The sequence below is a fragment of the Falco naumanni genome, chromosome 12 (assembly GCF_017639655.2).
Source record: "Falco naumanni isolate bFalNau1 chromosome 12, bFalNau1.pat, whole genome shotgun sequence".
Taxonomy (NCBI): Eukaryota; Metazoa; Chordata; class Aves; order Falconiformes; family Falconidae; genus Falco; species Falco naumanni.
The window spans coordinates 21108608-21124498 of NC_054065.1; the positions used below are offsets into that span (position 1 = coordinate 21108608).

At 42.3% G+C, this 15891-nt stretch overlaps 1 long non-coding RNA gene across 1 annotated transcript in view; it reads right to left on the reverse strand.

The window, feature by feature from the left end:
- Positions 1 to 15891, reverse strand: part of LOC121096296 — a 38253-nt gene that overhangs the window by 12244 nt on the left and 10118 nt on the right. Inside the window, exons 2-4 of the long non-coding RNA XR_005830441.1 lie at positions 4078 to 5005; positions 3037 to 3115; positions 1182 to 1267 (exon numbers count right to left, since the gene is read on the reverse strand). This is a non-coding gene — a long non-coding RNA (uncharacterized LOC121096296). The remainder of the gene's footprint in view (positions 1 to 1181; positions 1268 to 3036; positions 3116 to 4077; positions 5006 to 15891) is intronic.

Here is a 15891-nt window from a genome sequence, read left to right on the forward strand (position 1 = left end):
CAATTGCTTTGAGGGAGGCTACAGAGCAAGGCTTAGACAGAGAATGGTAGATCTGAAAGGAAACTTTAGAGGTTTTCTAGTCCACCTCCCTGCCCTAATGCAGAACCAACTATACCTGCGTCGTTCCTAACACACTCGCACAAACAGATCTTAAAAACCTGCCTTGATGGAGCCACAGCCACACCAGCCACGCGTCCTCCTGAGCAGTCTGGCAACAAGTTAGGCAGTGAACTACACGCTCACTATCATACCCTTTCTTTCCACGTCTTGTCCTACTCACACCAGGCATGGAGAACAGCGAGTGCTTATAACTCGCCTAGTTCCCTGGATGAGCAATTGTAGCATAATATACAAACGGCCCTGATGAGTAGCAAGTCACTCTACAACATATGCAACCTCAGCTTCTCACAAATGCATGATTTGTCCAAAACCAGATGAAATTTCACAGATGCAGCAAAAAAAAAGCACATCCTTGGCCACAGGACAATGCCCCAGCCAAATTGCAATACCTTAATCCAAAAGGAAAAGCACAAACCCCCATTTCTCAATCTCATTTTCAGCAACAGTTTCAAAAGCAGCGTACTCAAAGCGCTCTGCTCGCACTGAAGCTTTTAGCTCCAAAAGGTAAGGTTTAGCAGCCAGGTGCGACAGTAGCAAGGATTTTATAAGGGACAATACTGGGTAGTTGTAGCTCCAAGTATTACTTACCTGCATTCCCCTGTATATAATGTATCAGTAGCTAATCCTTTTCTAAATAACACTGCTCAAATGATATTTCATAAACCATGGTACAGACTTGTTAGGTTTCAGCAGTAATTCCAAACACTAAAGCCATCTAAATGCTACAAAAACAACAGTAATTTATTTTCTGAACAAGATTCTACATAAGCATATTATAGACACTCCTGAAACTTGCTTGAATAGCACAAAGGTAGGTTTTTTCTAAGCCAGTATCCAGACCTTGGCGGTTTAGGCTGCTGTGTGTGCTTCACACCACACAGCAACATCTGCTAGCAGTTAATTTGGAAAATGGGAGACTGTCACCACAAAATGTAGACCTTTTAAAATAAACATAAGAAAAATATTACCAAGCAAAAATAAAACTGCATAATAAATACAAGTGGGTGGTAGCTACACACTGGTGTAGAGGATTTTATAATAGATCAAACAAATCACCATACCGAAACTGCCCACCACAGTGCCGCTTTCAAGAGACTGCTGGTTGTCAGACTGACATCTGGACCTCTCTCATCCTCCCTTGCTGTTTCTTCCCCCATTAAAAAAAAAAAAAAAAAAAAGTCTTAATTATCTATTTACTTTCATGGGATGGTAATATTAAAAATATAAACCCCAAACCCTAAATTTCCAAAGTACTCTGTCAGCAAGAAAAGCTCAGTCTTTTTTCTTTATGAGCTCAAACTGTAAAGCAGCAGAGAAGTACACTCCCTCCCAACATTAGATGAAATATGGCTTAAAAGCATAGTCAGAACCAAGTTACTGGGCCTCAGTGGAAATGTTCTCAGACAAAACTGTTTGCATTAAATAATGGGGGCTGGAGAAAAAGCAAAGTTTTTCCTTATGTCTTTATATCCTTCAGTATGAATAAAAAAATAGTTCTGCAATTTTCAAAAAGAAAAAAAAAAACATACAGTGAGTAGTTAATTGTAAAATGTAGGGCAAAAATTATAGTGGTCCAGGTGATATCAACTGGCAGAGGTTATTTTGTAAGTCTAGCCAAACAGGGCTTAGTAAATGTTATTATCAAGATCATGTTCAAAGAAATATCCCACTCCTATATGCCATTAGACCTCAGTCAGGAATCACAAGCCCTCCCCTGTTTGCATTTAAATGGGAATCCCACTGGCAAAATGAACTTTTCAGCTACTACTATCATCGTGAGAACGGGATCTCCTGTACTGATTTTTCCTCGCAATCTGGTGCTCTTAGGGAGTCTCTCCCAAGTTTTCAGAAAGACTGTGACATCTTCAGTCTGAGAGCCCATTCCTGAGTCAGGCTTGTGCTTGGCTCTAACAGTTCAGACCTGTTGACTGATTGCATGGGAGACTACATCATGAATGTCTAGGGAGAAGGGGGTTCTGCAGAGCTCCCAAGGAATCACACTAAAAAGAGTATATGTTATAAAAAAATCAGAGTATTAAGGCTGTCAACTTGAGCACTCAAAGTGGTTTGGTCCACAAGATGACCTGGGTTTGACCAGTAGGTTTGAATGCATTCCAGCTGAAGACAGTGAGGAAAATAAACTTAATAAAATAAAATAAAAGCTCAGGTACTCCCAGCTTCTCACAGATGGTCTCCAATTCTGGGAGTCTCACCATGCAGTGGGAGTCTGAACCAGATTTGTCTAAAGTGCTAATGTCTCTCAAAACCAGCTGAAATGATTGGAGCCTCTCAATGTCCCTGTTGCAGACTAAATCCCCTCTACTGCTCTTTTGGGCCATTTCCTCACCTCACACAGGCAAATTAAAAATTAATGCATTGATATGAAAGTCTCAGATAGCTTCATGATCAGCACTATAGAAAAGTCCACAAAAAGAGAGAGCTTTATTTATAAAGGATACATTGGAAACTTATATGACCCAGAAGACCTGGCAAAACCCATGGAATAACCAAGTGAGACACCAAATATTCATTCATTCAATGAGTGCTGTCCATCCTGTCCCCTGTGCAAGGCTGAGCTACCCTCAAAGGTGCAAGCCACATATGGGCAAAGAGGGCCCCTACTACAGTGGAAACAAGGATTTCAGACAGTCCTGGGGGGAGAGCCCTGCCCAGTGAGTTCCCTGGCCCCTTGGGTCTGCCAGGAGCTACAGGAAATGGTGTTCCCTACAGCAAAAAGCTGGCTTTTTAGGGAACTGAATGTACTGCAACTGATAGTACTCAGGTCAGATGTCAAAGGAGGACTGGTGCCAGAATGGTGATATATGGCTGGCATGAAACAGCTTGGGGCGTCACCATCACCTTCCATCTGAAGATATCAAAGACACAGTCAGACACGAACAGATAACATCCACTCACACTTGGAGAAACAGGAATTCCAGTGCTTCCAAATACTTCTATCCCCAAGGTAGTTCCAATGTATTAACCCCTGTAGAACCTGTAAGTATGCAAGGTTATCAAGCTAGAAACAGGAAAACAGAAAAATAGGATTCTGACAAGCATTCTCAGGTGTGCTAAGGACCAATTTTACTGTTTGATCAAATGAGATATACTAGGCTAAGGTTCCTCTTCCTTCACTATGGGTAGATCTAGCAGACACAGCTCCCTTTGCTGTGGGGAGTGAAAGCAGCTGCTGCCGACCCCCCTGCTTCAGGGCTGCCTCCCTATGCCCCAGGCAGCCCTTGATTAACCAAGCCTGGGTTAACCACGTTAGACCTGCGCTGTTTCTCTGCTCCCACTCTTCTGTTGCCATGAACGTAGCTACTCGGCCATCTTTTGCTCTCAGGTGAGGCAAGGTCAGAGCACAACATCCTCTTGGGCCCTGCAGCACCGGGAATGTTTAAGGAATCACTGCCTGCTGTCAAACCAAACTGGGTGAGAGCTCACTTGCCTAAAAGTCTTGTGTTTATTTCATAGCGGTGATTTTGAAACCAGATCTGTTCACATGGGAACTGTGCTGTGTGTTGGCTGCAACTATGCCCATAATCCCCAGGAATCACAGGTTGGGAATAGCACATCATCTGGCTCTTTTACTGGAGGTTCTCACCACCCTTTTATTATTACAATATAGAGTTAATGATACAGCCAGGCATTAAACTTTAACGATCTAATTATAATTGTCTAAGGGGCTCAGCTCTTTCTGACTGGGCGCAGACATCTCACATCCGTACTGAGGACTGGGAATTTTCTCACTACGGTACGAGGGAATCCCTGGTGGTTTATCTGACTGACTTACAGGCTTTTACAGCTCAGATCTCCATATCCCCACGTTGCATTGTTTTTCCAGAAACTGCACTGTTACTATTACACATTTCATTGTCGTAAATTATCTTTCACGTTTCTCTTCAATTATTCAAAGCAGCCAGTTCTCCCAAGAAGCACTGACAGTGCTATACTTACATAGCCTGTTCTGCAACTGGCAGGCGATGATGAAGACACACACAAGTCAGCGTAGCTTTTGCTCACATGCTTGATGTGCTGTTCAGATTCCAGAGCTGGTTTTTACGTCTGTTGCAGAGTGTCTGTCATCACTTCTCTTCAGAAGCCCAGCAGGGTATCCCAAACAATACCAGCCTTGCAATGGGGAAGAAGGTTCCTTTCTTCCCAAGGTTTTAGTGGCAAAATCTCAAACAACAGAATGAAACATTGTGTGTCAGAGCCCAAACTGGAGGGGAAAAAAAAAAATAAAACAACCCCAAACAAAAAACAGCTTTTCCACCCACCCATCTGTCCCGTGAGCCCAAACTCTCCCTGACTTATGGCAAGCACCCTGGAAAATATAAGATTTCTCCAAATTAAAAGACCATATGTCTCAACCACAGTTCCTTTCCAGAGAAAATCATAGAAAGTCCTCCTACATCCATAGTCTACTCCAGTGGGAACAAGAAATTCTTGTTTACCCATTCTCCTAGGATCCTATGGGAAGAACAAACAGGGAGTTGTTTCAAGAACTAGGTGGTACTAAGCACCAGGCATCACCAGCCACTAATCTATAAGCAAACACCTTGGGATCAGTTACGTTCTGCTGGTACCTATCTTTTGTCTGCAAAGAGAAAGCACAAAACAAGTTTTCTTGGTTTCAGAGACTCCTCTCTCAGCTCAGGGTATGTGCCACCGAGCTTTTGGTGGCCTGCCCATCAGACTACCGTTGTCCCAGCGGCTGGCCCCTCTGTGACAGTCATCCCAGGATCCCAAGAACCAGAGGGCCACAGGCACCCACCTCCTCCATGCGCAGCTGTGGGCACGGGACCAGCTGAACGTCAGCTGAGCCTTCACATCAACCACTTTCCCCATTACCTGTTCATCTGTCAGCTCCTGCTGGCAGTACCTGTCCCACACAAAAAGAGAAAACCACAGCCATCATGAAGAGGTCTCGGCTGCAGAGCTGACACCACACAGGAGCCACAAGCAGGTGGCTCATTAGGCCAGGGTGCAAGCACTCCACCTGAGGACCGCTGCAAGGCTGCGATCCCTTCTCAGAGAGTCACCTTGCACCTTTGCCACAGCTCTGCATGGAAGATAAAGGTAACTCCAACAAGCTACTCTCCTTTTCCCAGACACCTAGCCCAGATAATGTTCATTCCAGGAGCTTCTTCAATCAGCTGCCCATGCAGGGTCCATTCCAAGTTCCCTTGCACCATTTCTTAATCATACTCAATATCTGCTGCACTGCACCTGGGAACTGATGAAACAGACCCCAGGTTCCTGAATTACACTGATTTCTTTGCAGTGATTTGAGGCTGTCTCAGCAAAGCTTGTTTTTCCACGGAGGCTGAGGAACATCATACTCATCTGTGGGCTCCTAATCCCTTCAGAACAAAGACTACTTTCAAGAGTTTTTCAAATTGCTTTCAATTTGTTTGGTTAGATATTGCAGAAAAGCAGCCATGGAAGATTTTATTGAACCCTGGCATGCAGTGACCTTGTTGCTCCATTTCATCGCTGGTTCTAGGGTCACCCTATTAGGGATAATACTGGGAATTACAGGATTATCTTATGCTTCCGGATGCATTTTACATAGAGTAATTTATTCTGTCTTCCCTTTCATGAATGCCTAATGTAAAATATGAGACAGAGGGTTTATAAAATGCTAAAAATATTAAGCTTTCACCTAATCACTATTGTTTGAGGTCCTATGGAAACTCAGCCTGATCTGCAGCTGGGTATTACTAGTATCTGATCCCAGACACGTGATGGTACATTAAAAGTGCTAGTAAACTATCTGGTTAGCAGATTCACAAAGGGAAAGTTAATGAACTAGTACTATACGTACGCTGCTATGCGTCTAAGTTATATCTGGCTGCCATGTGTGCCCAGAAGCAGTTCTTTCTCAGAGTATGCTGAAAAGCTCTGTCACCACAAGTCAGGCGCACCCTTGATACTTTTCATAAGGCTCCAGAGGAAATTAATGTTGGTTCTTCCAGGTTACAGCTTTTGTATGATAAAAAACCCTACACCAGCTGTATCATATGGAAAACAGAAACAGATCAGAACAGAGACAGGTAACGTAATCCACATGCAACTGATAATTCAAGTACGGGTCTGATGTTCAACATTTGACACAATGATAGATGAGTCCAGGGTTTACCTTCCTAAAACATCCAATATCAGAGGGAGAAATGAAAGCAACACAAAAATGTGCAGCCTGATTGTGACTGAAGGTGAGCTGTAAAAATGGAATAATTGTTACTGAAGGTGACCTTCCAGTCTGTAGTGAAGTCCCTAGTTATTTCAGTGTGCTTTATGCTAGGACATGTGTGACCAATCTGAAGGTATCAAGAAATTTTGTGTATACTACCAAGCTCTGAATTATTTGGTCCTGAAGATGCAGAGGATACACAAGGGCAAACCTCATCAGAGTTGCCAGCCTCATGCACAGGGCTGAAAGACACTCAGTTAATAAGATGACTGGGTGCTTAATAAATGCCTCGATGAAACACAGAGATTAAAAGCTTGGAGGTCCCTCCCATGGTGTTACCTCAACGTAAAAGAGGAATAATGCAGTGGTCAGTCAAACTGAGAACACAGAAATCAGCTAACATGAGACCTCATTTCTTGACACACTGCACATGAGACTGGTGAAAGCATCAAAGTGAACCCTGCAGACAGCATTTTTGGGTGAATCATCCTGTCTACCTTTTAGTCACTCATTTGCAGGCCCTTTTTGTGGAATAAGGCAAGACAGACTGCACATACAGAGAGAGGGCTGTGTTTTATGGGAACTGAAGAGGTGTGCTTATAGTGAAATCCATCTTGTGCTCAAAATTCAGCGTCAAATTTTTCAGTAATTATCTGTACCAGGAGCTCATAAATGCACCCCTTAGATCTTAACTCAAACATTAAAAATATTCAAGTATATCTGTACAAAATTTGTCACTGTCCACACAAAAATTCCTTGCCAGGATCCATCATTTCCCCTGTATCCTAATTTGCTGTTTTCACTATCTCTGGGTTTTTCTCATCAGAAGAATTCTTCTTTTAACCTGGTTTCATATCAAAGCAAGTTCTATCTTCATTAACACGCAATTTATCACAGAGAGAATGAAGATTTACGACATCTCGTTCTGCCTGGAACAGGAAACACTCCACCAACACAGCTCAGCGTGTCTGCGCCTGCAAAGTCACCGCAGCCTGTTGTCGCGTGACATGAAAGAGATCTCAGTTACAGAGAAGGTCCCATACTTCTCTGCCAAATGAAACTTAGAAGTCTAATTTTTGCATGGCTGAACTGCTTTGCCAATACAAAACAAAGGCCTTGAACTGGGGCTCCACGATTTCAAAAAAGAAATGAATTGTAGTTGCTCAGATACTACAGCAACAAGCATGGTGGATACCCCCGGTTTGGCACGTAGAAGTCAGATAACAAAATTTAAATCCCCATTCATTTGATTTTTGGCTGTTTGCTGTCACCCAGCACACTGCAGCTTGAGTCTTCTCCCACGCACACGACCCAAGTAACCCAGCTTAGCAGCAAGGGGCAAACAGCACCTGCCTTCCACAAGGTACCAAACTGCCACACAGGTGGGTCCTTGGTGCCAACGCAGAAACCGGTTCCTTTTTCTTTCCAATTCCCTTCTCTGCTGAGCAAAGGAAAGGGAAGGGTAGAAACACACACATTAGAACACACATAGAAACAGGAAAATTAGCATTTCGTTGACTCCACCTTCCCTTTTTTTTCCTGCTTGACTTTGCTTTCCCATCACAGCCCACTGGGTGGATGAGAGACCGTGCCTGTGGCAGGAGCTCCAGCATCATATGGTGGGAAACCCAAGGAACCCGCCTGCCACCTGTTTCACCACAACTGGCATCATCTGTGGAAAAGAGTCCACTGAGTTTAAGGTGAATTCAAGTAATTTGAAGTGATCAGGGCTCTCTATATCCACATTGGTTGAATGGGATATTTAGACTTTTCATTCCTAATTTTTTTTTTACGTTGAAAAAAAATCTTACACAAAATGAAAAGACAAAAAATATCTTCCCCCCTAAATCCTAAAGGAAGACCTTTTGAACCTGCTGACAACCTCAGAAACAGACTCTTGATTCAGAGCAGTGACAAAGCTCTGAATTTAAATTTGAATACACAACACAGAAGCTGTTTCAGATTTTCTCAAAAAAATAAAGCAAATCACCTCTGTAGCAACAACAGACTCCAGAATTCAAACTAAAAACAATTCATCAGATTTATGCCTAGCCTGATGCATGCTTTCCTAGCTTGTAAATGCATTACATGTGGCATCTAGGAATAAAGCATTCAGCCTCAAAAAGGAAGAGGGAATATATATGAATGAAACCTTGTGTGGGAATATTCGGTGCTGTTCTTCCCTGCTTAGCAGTCTGAAAATGCCGCTTCAGCTTTGGTGATGTTTTCTCAACTTGAGCTGCACTGTGACCTCAGATGACCCAGACTGCTATGAATCCGGCCACTGTACATTTGATCCAGAATACTAAACAACTAGTGTCATTTTCAGTCAGTGCTAAATCCTGCCTGACCTAGATAGAAAAGCCCTTACATCCCATTGCTAATCCCTTCGGTTCCATCCAAGCAGCGAAGCCTGTAAGCAAACACAGCACACAGCCTTTAAGAAAAGCAGGCAAACAAATTGAGTTTCACAGAAATCTAAAAACTCAGCCTTCAGGAGATTGACCCGAGTAATACCAGTCTCCGTACTCTCTAGAAGCATATTTCTCTGTACTGCACAAATGCTTTCGGACCATTCTGTGACGGCAAATAGGTTTTGTCTTTCTTCAGCATATCTCTCTAGGACCAGACTGGAGCAACAACATATTGATTATCTCTCTCTGGTCTTCTAAAAAGGTACATCTTGCATGAATCTCACAAGAAGTTTAAAAAAAAAGTTACAATTTTAAAATATTTTACTTCAACATGCCAGACATTCCATTGCACATTTTTTCCCTTAAAATCATGATTCTCAGCCACAGCCACCTCATCAGTATAGAAATAGCTGATTTTCCCACAGTCCTTCCAACAGTCAGAAAACAAAGCTGCACCAAGATGGTTCAATTTCATTGGAGTCAGCACCTACTGAGCAAATGTGGTTTAGGTTTCTTTTAAGCATTCAAAAACGTTTTTCATAATAACGCCAGATGGCCTTGCAATCAAAACCTTCCCATTCAGCCCTTTACCTCCAAATTCACTGCTGATAGTGTATGGATTTAAATTTGAATACACAACACAGAAGCTGTTTCAGATTTTCTCAAAAAAATAAAGCAAATCACCTCTGTAGCAACAAATCTTCCAATTGCATTAACTGTTCCCTGGCTTCCACATACCTTTCCAAATATGATGTGAAAAAAAGAGAAAGAGAAAGAAAGAAAATTTTCTTGACTACCATCACAAAAGAAATCGTTCCTTAATTACAAACAGGACACCCTTAAGCTGAGAACTGAAGAGAAGGGCAATCTATATGACCTTTCCCCATCATTTTGCTTTGAAATATGGGGTAGGCAGAAACAATTGATGTGAACAGATTTAGTAAGAAAAACACCAGTGGCAACGTTTTATATTTAACAACACCAGGCCTTCTCCAGGACAAAGAATAAAAATGAGAATACTTGTTATGTACTCTTGCAAAATGTACTGTGTATTTAAAAAGAAAATATTTGCTTATCAGTTGTGGCTGTATAATGTCAAACATACGGTAGCTACATGATATTTTAACCTTACCCCCAAGCTACAAGGAAATTGGGTAGATAGTTGGTTTTCTAGTGTCTTTAAAGTAACTAAACATGAAAGGTCAGACTTAGGAAGAACAGTAGATAAGCTGCCCAACAAGGCCGGCAGAGCTGAGGAAACATGCTCATGTGCGATGGATATTCCAATGTTTGCTTAAAAACATGTCATAAATGTAACATTTAGTGATGGTTTAATGCACCCCACGTGAATAAGTAGTAGAATTTACACAAGAAAGAAAAGGATATGAGAGGCTGATTCAGAGGGGAGAGAGATGGCTGTGTTAACACTCTTGGACCAATTTTAATTCACTTTATGATATACTATTATAGTTACTGGTCTTATGATCATGCCTCACACTTAGTGTAATCATATTTTCCACAGACGGCCTGCCCTCAGACACCCAGCCTCAGAACACTACCCTGAAGTCTGAGCCACAGTGTCATCACAAAGGGCTAATACAAAGCAAGGAAATGGCAAAAACGTGCCTGCACCTGCCTGGGCTGGAAGCAGCATCCTCTGAAGTCAACTGAAAAAAGTTTTTCACAGATTTTGATGTAAAACTCAAGAAGAAACATCAGCACAATTTGAGGTGCTTGCTATTAGAATTTGTTAAAACTTGTAATAACTGTTGAAGGGCAATGGTAAGCATCACAAGTTTGTTTCTTGCCAATACGGAATATTTCAGTGTTTTGGAAAAAGAAACATAGGGCCTGTTCCTATACACAGGGTTTAAAATTCCACTACTCAGTGATGGTGTGCAAGACATCTGGAAGGCAGGATATCTCTGAGGGAGTAATGAGTCCTACCACCGTCACCCACCACCAATGTACAGGTAGAATGTTGCGGTGAAAGGGGACTGCCCTTCAAGCAGGTGGGCATCTCACAACAGTAGAAATCTCAACAAAGATGGTGTTGTCTAGTCATGAACTCCAGAAAATTTTTATCTATTCCAGTGGAGGTTTGGTAGTGTAGAATTCAAAGAGAACGTCTTCCCCTCACCCTCATTAGATCGGTTTTAGAGCGCTGGGTCCCACACCGGAACTTACACTGCTGAGAGGCTGATTTATATCTATCGAAAAAGGTAAATATATAATTTTTTTTCTTTACAAATATATAGATATATGCTATATGCCTGCCATGAAGTTTTCTTGAAGCTAATTACATAACTTTACTTTTAATCCCATAATAACAATGATGGCCATATGCTTGGCTGCTTTGTTCTGAGACCAGTTGAAGCGGTAGTCACTAACTGCTGCAGAGTTTAGAAATTTGCAGTGGACACGACAACTAACATTGCAATTCAAAAATTACAGCTTTCATTCAAGCAGATTACTCACAGATATCACTGTTTTCTTTCTGTGGTTTACGGAATCAAAAAACACATCTCTCGCCCAGCTACAGAGAACACTCCCAAAACACCACTGTTTGTCAAACAAGCTCAGCCGGACTGCACCGGCGGTACCCAGCTCCTCCTGCAGCTGCTCTTCAGCAGCAACAAATGAAGCCTCACAGAAGCTCGGCAGGGCTTCAGAGATGGCACTCAGCAGCCGAGCAGTCCCTGTCCCCAGCCACGCTCCGAAGCTGTCCCGGGACCTTTCCTGTGTGCCATCTCAGTGCAGCGACGTTCATGGGGACACAGGAATGGGATTCGTGGGACAGAAACATCACGTGCCTCCTTCCGCCATTGTCCCGAGCCAAAGCCTGTGCTATACTTTGGACAAACAATGGCAAATGGATGTTGGAACACCGCTGGTGTGCAAGTGCCAATCTGTATAAACTCTATTTAATCTGATATTCCCCCATTGTAGACTTGTGATACTGTACTTCGCCTTAATTTTTATGAGATTTTATTTCACTGAAGTTTTGAGTGTTCCCCCTGACTTCCATAAGTCTGGGGTTTATTGTACGCCAGTCAGTTCTCTCACATCCAGCATACAGTGCCTCTGTAAATTTCAGGTTAATTAACTCACATCTGGTTTTCCACAAGCAGAAATACCAAGTGCTGCAGCCAACTACGATTGCTAGCTAAAGTGCTTTGTGCTCTCACTTATTTGGGGATGAAACTAGCGCATCTTTGATTTTTACATCTATATTCTTAAAGTCTGATGCCTTGTTAGAAGGCCAAGGGTTATTAATTTCAAAACCAGAAGGTAGAGTTTAATGAATAATGAATAGCAGCTGTTGGAAACAAATCTTTGTAGCCCTGGGACCGTCTTTCCCTATGTTACAATTACACTTTGATTGACCTCAACAATAACTAACAAGCATGCCCAGCTGGATCATAAACCAAGTATATACTATGTCCAGATATGGTGTAAAATTTCACATCAATGTAACACTCACTGTCACTCTAACTTTGTCCCATCATATGTCAATCAGACTTACAAATAAACTTATTAGAGCTGGGACATGCATTTTCCTAGGGGAAAAAAGTTCTTTACTGGCAATGAACACACCGTTTAGAAAAATTATGAGTACATAGGGGTGGCTCTACTTCTGAAGAAAAGCTTTTTGTCATGACAGATGTGTGGGGCTTGTTCACTGTGTGACTACGTAAGGGCTTTAAGGAGAGGCAGTTTTACAGGTTGCCTGAAACAGCTATATCCCCGTAGCTGGGAGGCTGAAAGCAGAAAAAGATTAAGTTTGGGCTGATCAAGCATCTGACATATTGAAGGAATGTGCTGCACTGGGACCTGGTGCTTTCGGGGGTCTGTGGGTGGGAGGCCCATGGAGTTCACTGGGGGTGCAGTGCCTCTCTCCTGTGGATGACCACATAGAGCAACACCTAAATTTGGGATCTGTCTAAACAGATGGGAATAAAAATGCAGGGACAGATTGTTTATACACGCAAACCCAGAAAAATCTGGCTTGTGCTGTTTGGTGGATGAATTACTCACAGTTTTACATCCTGTCTTATCAGATAGGAACTTTGGTCTATAGCCAAACAATATTAGGGATGAGCCACCGGCAAATAAAACGCTCCAGCCCAGGGATTTATACATACCCTCAGCTTTCTAACGTCTTATTCTCCCTTTCCTGACAGCTCGAGGCGAAACAAATGGAGAAGCAACAGATCTTTCCTGAATCAGGTCGTTGGACTTCTCCTGGGTGTCCCATTCAAAATAGCTATGTATTGTTGTTTGTATTGTTGTTTCCAGTGGTAAACACAATAAATTCATTTGCCACCATTTCTACCTGTTTATAGACTACACTACTACAAACCTAAAAATATTTTTGCAGGCACTTTTTCTCAAAGGGCACACCACAGCCACGCATGATTACTTAGATGGCCAAATCTCCCAGGTTTGGCTTTCCAGCTTTAATTTCCTTGATGCGCCCTGTGAGATCACGGCACAGCACCTCACATCTGTGCTGAGCACGAGTCTGCTCAGCTTACAAGCTGCGTGCTCTGTGCTACAGAACTGTAACTGCATCTACTACCTCTCTCCATCAGAAATCAAGGTCAAGCGCATCCCATCTTTTTGCAGCTTCCCCTCTTCTGCACCTCATTTAATGAGCTGAGAATGACAAACATGCATGACAAACATCAACATGGATTTTGCCTCCCCTTCTACTATCACTTGCCCTTGCTTTGTTTTCTCCAACTGACATTTTGGCTTTATAACGCACGTCACTGATCTGTCTTAAAGAGAAGTCTTTAAGGGTTAAGTAAGAAGGGTTTTCTGATCTCATCCATCTTTACATAGAACTTCTTTATTGATTCTTATCTGATCTCAAAAGTTTTGCTCAGAGGAATAAATCCTAGTACCAGGGAATGAGTCATACACTCCCATTGATTTCAACAGAATCGCAAATGTAATTAATTAAAATGCAGTTGGCAATGCCTCAGCTCCAGCCACATGATTGCAGGTACAAACTGTAGTTATACTATCATTTCAAAAACAATGAACTGTTCTTTCTAGGGTAAAAAGGAAGGTAAAAGAAAGAAAAAAAACCAAACAACACTCACCAGTAAGTAAAATTACACACCACCACCAGCATAAAGCAGTATCAGTATCTCATACCATCCCTACCAAGTCATCTGGCAGACAAGCTGAGCTTACAGCACACACTAACTTTTGACAGACCCCAGCCCAGGTGGATGGATTTGGGAAGTGAATTCCAAAGCTGAGGTCAAGTATCTCTGGCTGATCCCAGTTGCAAGTGCTGCGCTGCAGGAAGGGAAGCAGCCTCCTGGGTAACCTTTTGGGTCCAACTAACACCTTGAATTCTGCCCAGGAACTTATTAACAACCAGCAGAGCTGATCTGAAGTGTTCTTGGCATGAAGCTTCACATTGTGCACCGGCTCCAGTTTCCAAGGGTCTCAGCCCACAGCCCTGTATGGAGAGTGTGGCAATAACATAATACAGTGTCAAGGTGTCAAAGGCATGGATAACTGTGACCAGGTTTCTCCATCAGGCAGAAAAAGCCCACTTTTCTTAATAGCAGCTTAGGGGGGGAAAGACATGAATATTTTATCAAAGACTTCTCAAAGTGTTTTTATGCCCTGGACACCACTAAACTTGGAGCCCTTATAAACATTTGGTTACGGACCTGCTCTGTGCTTCAAGAATTTCTTGACCTCACCCTGGTGAAATTAATAGTTACCTAGGCGTGAAAGCAGCGGGGGGGGGGGGGGGGGGGGGGGGGGGCGGGGTGTGTCACATCAGTCCCAAAATTTCTTAGGTGTGAAGATTAGCCAGGATATACTGGAGAAATAAAATGTCTGTCTTTGTTCTCCACAGAACTTACTTCTGCCATGCCCCTCTGAAGGTTTGTGGAGGTCAGTTAATTTCTCCCATTCTCAATTCAGGACTGAGCTGTACCAAAATCTGTTGGAAAATCTATTTAAAATCATGGATAGATGAGCTGATTTTCTCCACATTTCTTCTTTTGATACTTACGTTCTGACTGCAATTAGATAAAGAATTCAAATTACATTAGGACTGGAGAAGAATCTAAAGGAATACTCCAGTTTGCTCTAATAGACTTGCTGGACCAAAAGCAGAAATAAACAAACACTGTAGATTCCTACACACGTAAAGGCAATTTGAGTCTCAGATAGTCCAGGTACAAATGTCCAGCACAAAGCTGGGGACACACAGACTGTCTGTGTTACCAATTTATGAGCAATAATATACAGTAGGGATGCAAACTATTCTAGACCAAACTAGTCAATTAACTAAAGCTACTAGATACACAAAGTATTATTTTAGTTTCTTTTCCAGTTTGGAAAACTGTAAGAACTCCCTCTACGGTTGAACTGATCTATGTAAATACGAGGCTATGGGTTGAGTTACCAAGAATGCATCAGGGTTTTTGCAGTTAAGTATCTTCTTCATAAGCGATGAGTCAACAACATAAGGCTCCTGGCCCAAGTAACAAAGCTGGCTAAAAAACTAGACGTCTAAAGACCACTTTGTTAAAAAGCTTTCTAAAAGAAAGGAATCACAGAAGTAGGACTGACAGAAACATTGAGCAAAGATTATGGAGTGGGAAAGCTTCCTCCTCCATGATACGACGAACAGCAAGCAATAAGGGAAATTCAAGCAGCCTGGTACCTTGGAGGAAAAAAAAAAAAAAACAAAAAAACCAAACACCTTGTTTCTGAAGCAAAAGAATCTAAAGTAAAAATATCTTCAAAAATGTATCTCTACTTTAAAATCCATTTACTTTGTGCTACTTAGCTAGAAGAGAACTTCAGGTCACTCTCCTCCTCTTAAAGGGAAGGAAAATGAAGGGCCAGAATCCTGCACAGTTCGGAATCCTTCACAGGGATGGTTGCACTTAGAGACGGATACAAGGAGGCGATCCGAATGTCAGAAAATTGCATGGTTAGGGTGTTCTTCTGTGTTTTTTCTCTTAGCTGGGAGGTTACACAAGTTGGAGCCCATCTTCAAGCCCTTTTTTCTCTGAATTTTCAATTCAAAAATTCAAAGGGAAATTCTAGACTACAGAGAACCGTGAAACAAGCACACGCAATGCAAATCCTGAAGGATGCCAGTTACCACTATGTGAC